Raw genomic sequence first — 12,781 nt, forward strand, 5'->3', positions numbered from 1 at the left:
TTATCTCACGGTTACCATGAAACCACCAATACCTCCCACTCAATTGATTATTAGAGAAAAAGAATTAATTATCCAATAATTAATATTATTATAAATATAAATGATAACTAACTTACCATAATATATTTATAACCTATAGTTTTAATATTTCATCTCATGAAACATACAAACCATAGCTATTTTTCTATTCCATGGCACTTAATGTAAATCTCCTTTACATTAATCCTCCACTAGATGTATCTCATACATCATACCAATCATATCATATATAATCAAAATACCTCTTATCAATTTGAACATTTCAAATCAACACCAAGAATTGATCCTCAACTGAATCCATTGAGCTACCAAGTGGATCTTATAGACTGTAACTTGAAGCTTCAACGGTACGTGAATAACTGACTAAACTCTTTAGTCATGGGATCCACCATCCGTTAACTGCCAACTATGAAGCATAGATACTTCATGTGAGGCAAAGAATCAGTATCAGACACATATCGGATACCGATACTTCCAGATACTTCCAAGATACGTATCTGACACGCGATTTGACGTATCTATATTTTCAGATACTTTCCATACACGTATCTGACACACTATTTGACGTATCTATTTCTATGCATGCTTTTTTAAAAAAAAGAAAAAAGACAAGTAACTCATCTAATCTTTCCCAATCTAAAATTAGGCAACCTATTTAAAAAGCTCACTATTCGAGTCCAAGACTAAAAGAAAAAAAATAATAGACCAAACCTAGACTAGAATCATATAATCTCCATCTTCATATTTGAGTCCGCACAAAGTCCACCAAAATATAAACCATTTGGATATCTTCAACAATTCAATAAAGAAGTTTTTCGTTTATCTTTCTACTTCTCCCTCTAGTCTTCTTCTTCTTCAATGTAATTTAAGTCATTTTTTTATTATATTTTATTAACTATTGTACTTCAACATCTTAAATGTTGCTTTTTTTGTATTGTAATTCAGTGTTTGTATTCTATTTTGTGCTATTGTATTAACTTGTATGCTAAATTTATCTATATCCTGTATTTTTTAAAAAAAAATGTATCTTCAACGTATCAGTATCCTCATTTTTTAGAAATATATATATTAAAAAATATATTAAAAAATGACGTATCCTTAAACGTATCCGTATCTTAGTATTTTAGAAATTGACGAATCGCCATATCCGATCGTATCCGTATCGTGTAGTTGTATCTATGTCTGTGTTTCATAGACTGCCAAGCACTCCACTAAAGATCGACAGTTGAACTCTCCTTACCACAGATATATTATATGTCCATCTTAACCAATCAATAGTGCGACAACCCTTCCCAGATCACTCGTAAGTACAGCTCGGCCAATAACCGTTATACCCCTATAGTTACATCTAACTCCTTAAGTACCATTGATCTCTCTAATGAACATAAGTCATAGTCCTACTATGACTGAGTCCTCTCTTCCAAAGAGAAGTTGTGGCCACTATGTTCAAGCCCTGGAATGAGCCCGTAAAGGAAAAATCTCTCTACATATCCCTGCTTTGGGAAAGGAGTGAATTTCATCTTGTAGATTGAGTTCCCAGCTCCCAGTCAGACAAGTCCCCAAAAAGGTAGGCATGTTGAGTTGGCAATCTGGCCATTCTCACTCATACTAATCAAAGGACCACCCTCAAAGGCAGAAGTTCCCAAAACACCTAGGATTGAGGTCATGTCACCTATGGTTGTTTAGGTGAGATGTAAGTCCTTAGTATCAATGGCGTTATATACAGAGTCTAGGCATCTTGTGGTCTGATCTTATACAAACTCTTTGTATAGGACACCCCCGCTCGCATGTCTTTACATGAATGGTCAGGATCTACCATTTGTAGTAGTTTATAACACTTGCAAACCTCTATAAAGCGAGTCGTATCCGTAATGTCACCAGGATCAGGTATCCCACATTAATCCTTATACTACAGACTTATTTAGGTTATCACTTAAGGCATGATCCACTTGTATATCGCATATACATGCTTAAGTTTACATAAGATAATCATGGAGCTTTGTTTATTGGATATGAGTAAATGCCATAATGAAATAACAATTATTTTATTCATCAAACAATGTATATCATTACAAACAACGAGACTCCGGGAGAATTAGAACATCAATCCCAATAGTATCGACGGTTGTCCAAACATTCCCCTCAGAGACTCCATGATCTCACAAGCCATGAGCATTGGCTCATGTTTCTTGACCAAAACTTCAGACAAGCTGGCCAAGATATACGCGCAGGCCTTTTCATTCTCCTTAACCCATCGTTCATATGCCTTCCGAACATTTTGGGCTGCATTAACAGTTGGGACTTGAGGACACTCCTCAACCAAGATGAATTGTAGGTTATCGATAATGAGTACAGTATTAATAGTATTTTTACAGCTCGTATAATTATCGTCGTTTAACTTATCAACAAAAAGTAGATTTAAAGTAGCGTTCGTCATTATAAAATTTTTGAAACAATTTATTTATATTAGTTATTAAATGCATTACTGAATTAAACAACCAATCAATTTAACAAAATTTCAATGTACCATATGTGACATCTATTTTATAAGAATGCTTCAGTAGGATAGGGTAAAAGCTACCGTAGGGCGATCAGTTACCTCTTCACTAAATTGAGACAATCTCAACTAATAATTATAGGAATAAGAGATACCTACACAAGAATAACTCTTATTCCTATAATTATTAGTCACCATTGTTTGGTTTAGAAATTGTTAACTTACTTAACATTTTCTTGTAAGTGTAATCCCTCATTTTAGATCCTAAAGTTCCGCTCAATAAGCCAACCGTAGGGAAAAACTGATTGGGGCAAAAACTATAACAATTCTATCCATTTCAGGAGTTTAAGTAAAATTTCATGCAAACACCATCCATAGGGGGACACAAGAAAATGAGTCTCAAGGTCGAGCATGAAAGTTTACTACAAACTAGTGAAGGAGACAGTATGATGTGTTGGCACACACTCTCCCACTCTCACTTACTATAAACATTCTCTCAATTTACCTTGTTATTTATCTATGCAAACACCATCCGTAGAGGGGACACTAGCAAAGGTGGCTCAAGGTCGAATATAGATCTCACGGTGTGAGCTATATAGGAGAAACGTGAAAGGAAACTGAAGTATCATATATAATATTTTCCTCCCACTAAGTATTCTACCTAGGGTTGATTAATTTAGAAGAAAATCGACTAATAATTTTTAGTAAGTGTTTGCTAACTCTGCCCAATGTAACATTTACAGTGAATCGTTTAACAACGTTGATTTATGTTCATTAAACACTTTAATAAACATTAATCACTCATTGCATGCTTATAATAAATTTATCTAATTCACCTTCCAGATCGGTTCCCAGATAGGGGTTTTCCGTTTCCGTCAGCTTAAAAATTCCAGCCTAAACAAAACCTTCCTTAAACAAATGTCCCTTATAGATAAATTTGTTACAAATTTAATCTTTTATTTGACTCCAATTTAATCCTATTACATAGAATTAAAATATTAAACCTATTTCTAATCATATTAGAAATATTGTGAACATAAGTTTAATGGTGTAATTAATTTTAAACTATTTAAAATTAATTTAACTTATGTTTCCATGCAACTCTTTATTATAGATTTTAATTCTAATTTCATTTAACTTATAACTATTATAAAGTTGAATGAAATAATTAAAACCTATACATGCATCTAATGACATACTTTACAAAAAATTATAACAATTATAATTCACTAAAGTGGTGTCATGCATCATACATTTCCATTTTCATTACTACATACATAACATTTATATAATAAAATAATAAAAATTAAATAATATCCATCCATCCATCTAAGGGAGCCGAAGTCAGCCCTTAAGGGAGCAATTTATCTACTTACCCCTGCTTCTTGGAATGAATGAATTTCATTTTGTGTAACTATGTTTCCAGCTCTTCAATAAGACGAATCCTCAAAATGGTAGGCTTGTTGAGTTGGCGACTGGCCACTCTCACCTATATAAATCAAAGAACACCCTCATAGGTAAGAGTTCACAATTCACTCAGGATTCAGGTCATATTACCTATGGTCATCCTGATGAAATGTAAGTCTCTATTATGAACAGTGTTATATAATGAGACTAAACATTTTGTGATCCGATATTATACAAACTCCTTTGTATAGAATATCGTCGCTCGCATGTTTTATACATGAATGATCAAGATCATATCATTTGTAGCACTTTACAACAATTGTAACACCTACAAAGCGAGTCATACCCATAGTGTCACTAGGATAAGATACCCAGCCTTATCCATCTACTACTGACTATTTAGATTATCACTTAAACATGATCCACTTGTATGTCCCACATACATGTTTAAGTTACAAAGATAACCTTAAATATTAGTTTATTGGTTTGTGGTTAATGCAACTAAAATATCACATATTTTATAGACAAAGTGAATAAAATATCATATATTTTATTAATCACATAAAGAGTTTGTTCATACAATGTTTACAAACTATAGAACCCTACGAGATTTAGGGCATCAACCCCAACAGTCATCATATCATATAATTGTTATAGAAATGATGCATGATCATGCTTTTCATTAATAATATAACACTTATATAATATTAATGAAACTATATATTAAACATGTATTTATAATATAACTCTTATATTAAAATACATGAGCATGCTAATAAATCATACAACCATATAATATAACGTTTATATTAAATATGATGCATGAATAATGTTTATCCTAAGGTGGGATTTTATACTATATGGTATATAATATGACATATATTTAATAACCATACATTAAATATAAAAATTAAATTAAATAGAAAATTGGATCGAGTTAGCACCCCTAAAAAATTAATTGAATTAATATAACTAATTTATATTAATTGAATTAATTAAAATAATTAAAAACACAAAAATACAAGAAAAAACTAAAAAAAAATCGAAAGCAAGGCTCGATCCCACGACTTCACGAACGGAAACCACATGTGCGCATCAGCCTCAGAGCGTCTCGACGCTACAGAGAAAAAACTATGTTTCACTTCGCATTGAAGCGTCGTGATGCTAGGTATAGCGTCACAACGTTGCATCACAAAATGCACTAGAAACCTTCGATTTTGCACCGAAATCCTTTGTTCTTCATCCCGATCATCAGCAACCCTTACCAAACTCGAGACCCAGACTTTACAGATTAGATAGTAGTAATAAATGCCCAAAAACAACAGGCTCTTTATATCTTTAATCAAAATTAAAGCAACGATTCTAAGGTGCCAAGACTTGAAAACGCCCAATTGCAAACCACAATTAAAATTGCAGAATCATTCCAATACATTCACAATGCAGAACGAAAATCTCACCTTAAACTCTGATCTTCGAAACAAGTGGTACATTAAAATCGTACGATTTGGCTCTGATACCAATTGAAGGGATTGAATCTCAAGTGAAAGTGTGTGAACGCCATACAATTTTAATTTCAATTTGAGAAACAAACAGAAAATTCAGAATAACCAAGAATTTTATAGGATGAACAACCATTGTTAATTTGTACAACATGCTTCAAGAGAAAAAATAGAGAGGAAGATAATGATGGAAAAATCAACATGCTTAGCGGAAATAAGAATCAATTTTACTCTAATTGCACAAATTAAACATGCAACTCAAAAGAATTAATTAGGGTTATTTTGAAATAATACCTTTGAAGCTCCCGAAACTCGTCTATCTCCGCTCGAAAATGAACCAGACAACCGCTATAAGCCAACACCTAGCCCACTATTTTGTTAGTGGAATTATCCAACAAAAGTTTGGATTTTCCCACTAACTTTAGTCAAAAGGCAAAATAGTCATTTGGTCAAAGTCAAACTTTGACCAAAAAGTCAACATTTTGACTTTTTCTTATTTTTTTCGTGTTGACTAATTTTGACCTCCCGAGCATGAATCGGCATTTATTTTCTCAAAATTCAAATCACAATTAAATATAAAGTCGGTCAAAGTTTGACTTTTTCAAAGTCAAAAGTCAACTCTTTGACTTTTTACACCTTTGACCATTTCCATTATTTCCGAGCTTTCGAATATGAACATATTCATATTCTTGATATTTAAATCACATTTAAATATTAAAGTTGTATCTCTAAACTAAAAAACCGATCACTATATCACATATACTTGTCGGTTTCTCTCTCTTCACCTAATTCGAACAATTCGAATTATTCTACCATACTATTCTAAGTTTATTCCATATGAGCTAGTAGGGAAACCTAATGGACCTATAGATCATGGGCTCCAATGATCCGAGATTAGCTGGCTAAACTCTTTAGACTGAGCTAATCAACATTCGTTAACTAACGGGTCATTCCACTATAGTCCCGTAGTTGCACTCCCCTCACTATAGATATATTTGTGTCTATTTGATATAACCATGATTAGTAAGTTAATCCTTCACAGGTTGTTCGTAATCTCGACTGGGTCATAAAAACCGTTTTACCCCCGAGACCACATCTTATTCCTTAAGTTCCACTGATCCTCTAATGAACAATTGGTTTAAGGTCCAACCTATAAACCGAACCTCTCTCAGGCCAATGAGAGGGTGGGGCCCCTTGTTCAAGACCTGGATTCAGTACTAAAGGGAACAACCTATCTACTATCCTTATAACGGGTAGGAGTGAATTCTGTCTTGTACCCTATGTTCCCAACTATCCACCTGATCTTACCCCTGAAATGGGAGGCTTATTGTGCTAGCGATAATGAGCTGCCCTCACCTATGTAAATCTAAGGATAATTCCAAGTGAACAGGAGTTCATAGTCAGCTCAGGATTAAGATTAAGTTACCTAGTTCATCAATTAACGAAATAGTCAGTTTTATACATTAAACGGCATTTAGAACGTAAAAGTGACTATTTCATGGTTCAGTCTTATGTAAACTCTTTACCTGGGATGCCCCCATCTTCATGTCTCCACATGAAAGGTTTAGGATCACATCATTTGTACTAACTACAAAATGGGCCGCATCCATAGTGTCTCCAGAAAGGCGCCCAACCTTATTCATATACTATAGACTATTTTGGCTATATATTTGAACTTATTTACATTTATGTCACTACATAAAGTTCAAACTTAAATTTAATAGTCTTGGATCCTTAGTTTATTGGATTCATGAATATAGAATTTAAATTTACTAAAGATTTTCAATAACAACTTTATTTAACAAGAATATGATATTACAAACTACGAGTTTTAGGACATAAAATCCAACAGATAAGCATTCATAGATCTTATCCTTGGAGACCAAAAATCTTCATGAATCCTCTTCATCACGAACAAATGGGACTCTCCCTCGAATTCACGAACACACAATCACATCAACGTCAATGGACACCACCAAGAGTTTTTTCTTGTTATTCTCAAAGGTTGAGAATTGACTAGAAAAGAATGGGCTTCTAGAGAATTAATTTTGGTTGAAGGAATTTTGTTGAGAGAAAAAATCATTCACAGAGAGTATTCACACAGAGAACAATCTTTGAGACCTCTGAAAGAATGGGAGGAAGATAATAGGTATGAACTCTCTGTGACTTTTTTTCACGTTGTAGAAAAGAAAGGAGAGATTCAATGAGATAAGGGAAGGAGTTATTAAATCTAACTCTCCCTCTCACATTTTTAAAAAATACAAAATTAAAATTGAAAAACCATAATTTTGAATTAACTAATTTATAATAACTAACTTATTGCAAAAAAAAAAAAATATATCATATACAACATACAATTTATAGTTGATATTACATTATATATAATATAACCTATAGTTTATTAATCTATTAAACTCTTCAACTAAATTAATTAACTTCCATTAACTGTTGGTTACTCCACTGAAGACCAATAACTGCACTCTTTGCTCCATAAATATATTTCTATGTAAATTAGATATAAACAATCAACAGTGCGTTGATCCTTCACAAATTTCTCGTAAGTACAACTGAGCCAAAATGACCATTTTGCCCTTGTAGTTACATCTAACTCCTTAAGTACCACTGATCCCTTTAATTAACAATTAGTTATAGTTCAATTATAACCAAACCCCTCTCGGATCAGGAGAGGATGTGGTGTCATATTGTTCAAGTATCGGAATCAACCCTTAAATGAGCAATTTATCTACTTGCCCTAACAATAGGGAAGGAGTGAATTCCTTCCTATGTAGCAGCATTCCCAACTCCCCAATCAGACGAATCCTCAAAGTGGTAGGCATACTGAGTTGGTGAAACTAGTCACTCTCACCTATGAAAATCAAAGGATTCAGGTCAAGTCACCTATGGTCATCTTGATGAAATGTAGGTCTCTTCTAGCAAAGGTGTCATATAGAGAGACTATTCATTTTGTGGTCTGATCTAATACAAAATTTTTCTATAGATACCCTCGCTCACATGTTTTCACATGAATTATCAAAATCATATCACTTGTAGCACTTTACAACAATTGTAACAACTACATAGTGGTCATATTCATAGTATCACTAGGATAAGGTACCCAACCTTCTCCATCTACTACAGACTGTTTAGGCTATCACTTAAACATAATCCACCTGTATGTCTCTACATACATGTTTAAGCTACAGCAAATAACGTTGGATCTTCGTTTATTGTTTTTTAGTATAATGCAACTAAATGTTGAACAAAATACCTCTTATTTTATTAGATAAATAAATTGTTTGTACAAATACAATTACAAACTATAAGACTATGAGATTTAGGGAATCATCCAACAGATTATTCTTTCATGCATGTTTTTTACGTCTTTTTTATTCATCTATGTTGTCTGCTCATAGATCAAAATTTGAACCTCGTGCAATTGCTTGCATATTCCATGGTTATCCATCATGAACTAAAGGATATTGTTTATATAGCATCATGTTATCATCTCTAGGAATGTTGTTTTGTTGAAAACTCATTCCTCTTTCAATCCATATTTTGGAGGAAGTGAAGAGATAGACCAATGCCGATCGGGCGAGTGTGATTATTTTTAATAAAAAAATACTATTTTATTTTTTATTATTATTTTTAAAACGGTCCGTTGATTAATTTTAAAACGGTTCGATGGCCTATAAAAGATGAGGCCTTCAGCAATTCGTGACACAGAATTCATTTTCTTAATTCCCCATTTCATTTTTCTACCTATTCGGTCTTCCCTTCAAATGGAAGATATGTGTACAAAAGCTTTGCATATTAAAGCTATTCAAGAATTTTTAGTCAAAACGGGTGTTGCCAATTTACACAGTACATCTTGAGGGGGTGCAATACATATTAATTAGAATAGTTTGTTAAAGTGTTATAACTGTGATTAGTTATTATCAAGCGACAATCATTCCTCTTTTTCTCTTCTTTCGAAACTACCTCCTTCATAATTGGATTCAAACGACGCTGACTAAATAAAGTTCTCGACTTTTTTGTGTTTTGACAGAACCTACAACATAGAAGAGTCATATTCATCAAGTAATTGGGTTGACATAAGAACTATAAGAGTTTATTGTTTCCAAGAAATGTGCATTTAAGATGGAAGGTTCAGGCTTGAGTTCTAGATCTCTTGGTTCAATAATGGTCCGCTTGAGAGAGTTGTAAAGTCCCATCTCTATGACTTATCTATAGTTTTCTCAAATACGACTAATTATAAACTATTATTAATTAACTTATAAATATATAGATCAAAATGAGTATAGCTCAACTAGCTAGCATAAAATATATATGATAATATCAAAGTCAAAGGTTTAATCTCCACCACCAGTAGTAGATCCAGGATTTTATGATTTTATCCGAGAGTACAAGTTCGTATAAATTTAATTTTAGATGTATCAATATGATATTCTAGTCAGATAATATTGGGCTAGTTACAAGCATGCTAATATAAGTTATAAAAATTAGGCTCATATTCACACAATATAAATTTTGTAAGAACTGCAAAACCGGTCAGTCCAACCCAATTTAAGTGAGGCATTGAAAGTAAAAAGTCAAAAATGCCCTCACTGATCACTAACCATATGGTATTTGATTGCTATATGATTGCTATCTTATTTTTATTTGATTTTGATTGTTATACGATTGCTAATGATACAGGTTGTAATCTGATTGCTGTTTGATTACTATTTGATACTAATTATCAATTTTATGTGATTTTTATTTCACTTTCAATTACTTCAACATAAATTCTTTTCCTCTATTACTTTTATATATTTTGCCCTTTCTATTACATTCTTTTTTTTTTGTCACATTAGTAGTTTTTGATATTGTCATATCTGATTACTTTTTTTTTGTCACATAATTAGTAATTTCTAATATTGTTATCTAATTGTCTTTTGATTGCCATCTAATTTCTATATGAACTTCTACCATATGATTTGATTGTTATCTGATTGGCTTAGTGGGTATAGTATCACTTACAATCTATCAAATTTGTGTGCATTACATATTGGGTATATTATTAACAGTCACTGATAGGATATCACTTAACAACCTATCACCATGATACTAAGTAGTTTTTTTAGGGGATATCATGATACCGACCATGAAATTAAATGCATTAGTTGGTTCGAAAAGCTACAAAGTATATATTTGTGATTAGTGTTTATTTATTGTTGATACATCATTGATATACTCAGAAAAAATTATTAAATCAATCCACTAATATACTCAAAAACTACTAAAAAAAATGCATTGTTGTACTCACATGAAAAAAATAACAAAAATATCTTTGATATTCACAATATGATTGTTCAAACAGGTGCAAATTTACATGTTCTTCTATTATGACCCACGCGTTTACAACGACTACACTTTGTGTGCTTTGTCAATTCACCAGTAGAAGGAATCCTTTGATTCCAAGGTCTTCCTACGCGATATTAAACAATCAGAGACAATATAGTATTGCCCACTTCTGCAATACAAGTAGGAAATAATCAGATAGAATCAAATAGAAATCCCAAAGTACTTAATATCTAATGAAAATCAAATGGAAATCAACTAACAATTAGATGACAATCGTATATAAATCACATAACAATCGAATAGAAATCACAAAGTACTTAATATTTAATGAAAATCAAAAGACAATCAGATAAAAATTAAATATCAATCAGACAGCAATCATATAACAATCAGATAGAAATTATAAAGAACTCAATATCTAGTTAAAATCACGTGACAATTATATAGAAATCAGATATTAATCACTTAGCAATCAGACAAATATTGGATAATAACAAGTGAAATTTCTCAACAAGACAAAAGCATGCATGCAAGAATCTACTGCTAGTATGGTCTAAAAACTCCAAAATCTACCAAAAAGAATATCATAAGATTATGTTGATATATAAGTATATAGTACAAAAAATGGTAATCAGATAGAAACCAAATATCAATTAGATAATCACATGACAATCAAATAGCAATCATCAATAAAAAAAAAAAAAATCATGCATTAAAAGCATATGAATAACCAAATATCTATTACTAAGATAAACAAATGATGAAACCATACACTTTCTGAAGCAGTCATAACCATGAAGGAATCAAATTTCCCGCGGAAGCATGTGAATGCCTTGCATTTAGACATTCGTTTTTATGAAAACAGAAAACAGTAAAATAAAACATGCATTTGTAAGATAAACATTCAAACAAAACTATAAGCATGCTAGAAAAGAGGAAGAAGAGAAGAAATCAAAACTCACCTTTGTTGATTCTTCTAACTTTCCTCTTCCACCGTTATCAATAATCTCAAACTTCTCTAGGACACTACCAACAAAGGTATCTTGTTATTCTCTAGGATTCCAAAAAACTTGGAAGAGTGGTCTCCAAGAACTTTTGAGGAGGAAAAGGGTAGAGAATTTTTAGAGAGGAGGTAGAGAGAAGGTAGAGGCTTGGAGGTTAGGTTTTACGTAATAAAAACCTCTTATCCTAAGTGGGCTATAAGAATATATTTATATGGTGAATAATTAACTTCTTCTCCAAGAATTTTTCTTTATACCATTAGTGCTAATCAATTAAATAACCTTTATGTAATTAATTGGCACGTTAATTAATTAATCATATATTAAATCCTCTTTAATATGCATTTAATTAATTATCATAAATATCATATATTTATACTAACTTCCAATCTTCATTATTTCTTAATCAATTAATTAACCATTAATCAATTAAACCATATTTAATATGGAGTTAATTAACATATAAATATCACATATTTATATGTATACATCACTTTATGAATCCAATTCATATAAATCTAATATTTGAATTTTATTCAAATATATCTCTCTTACATAATTTGGATCATAGATCATATCTATAATTAACCATTATACATAATATATTAATCTCATTAATATAAAATTCCCTCATTTGATTTGAACAATTTAAATCATTCCTCATTACTATCATTTAGTGAACTAACAAGGGGACCTTATGGAAAGTTTCAATGATATGAGATTAATTGATTAAACTTCTTTAATCCAATTAATCGATATTCATTAACTACTGATCACTCCACTAAAGATCGATACCTGCACTCTTCGCACTACAGATATATTTTTGTATCCATAGATATAACCAATCAATAGAGCGATAACCCTTCAAAAATGCTCATAACTACAGTTAGATCAAAATACTGTTTTACCCCTACAATTACGTCTACTCTTTAAGTACTACTGATTCCTCTAGTGTACAAACAATTTATAGTTCAACTATAAACTAACACCTCTCA

This window comes from Benincasa hispida, chromosome 1 (genome assembly GCF_027475165.1).
Source record: "Benincasa hispida cultivar pf3 chromosome 1, pf3_genome.v1.1, whole genome shotgun sequence".
NCBI lineage: Eukaryota > Viridiplantae > Streptophyta > Magnoliopsida > Cucurbitales > Cucurbitaceae > Benincasa > Benincasa hispida.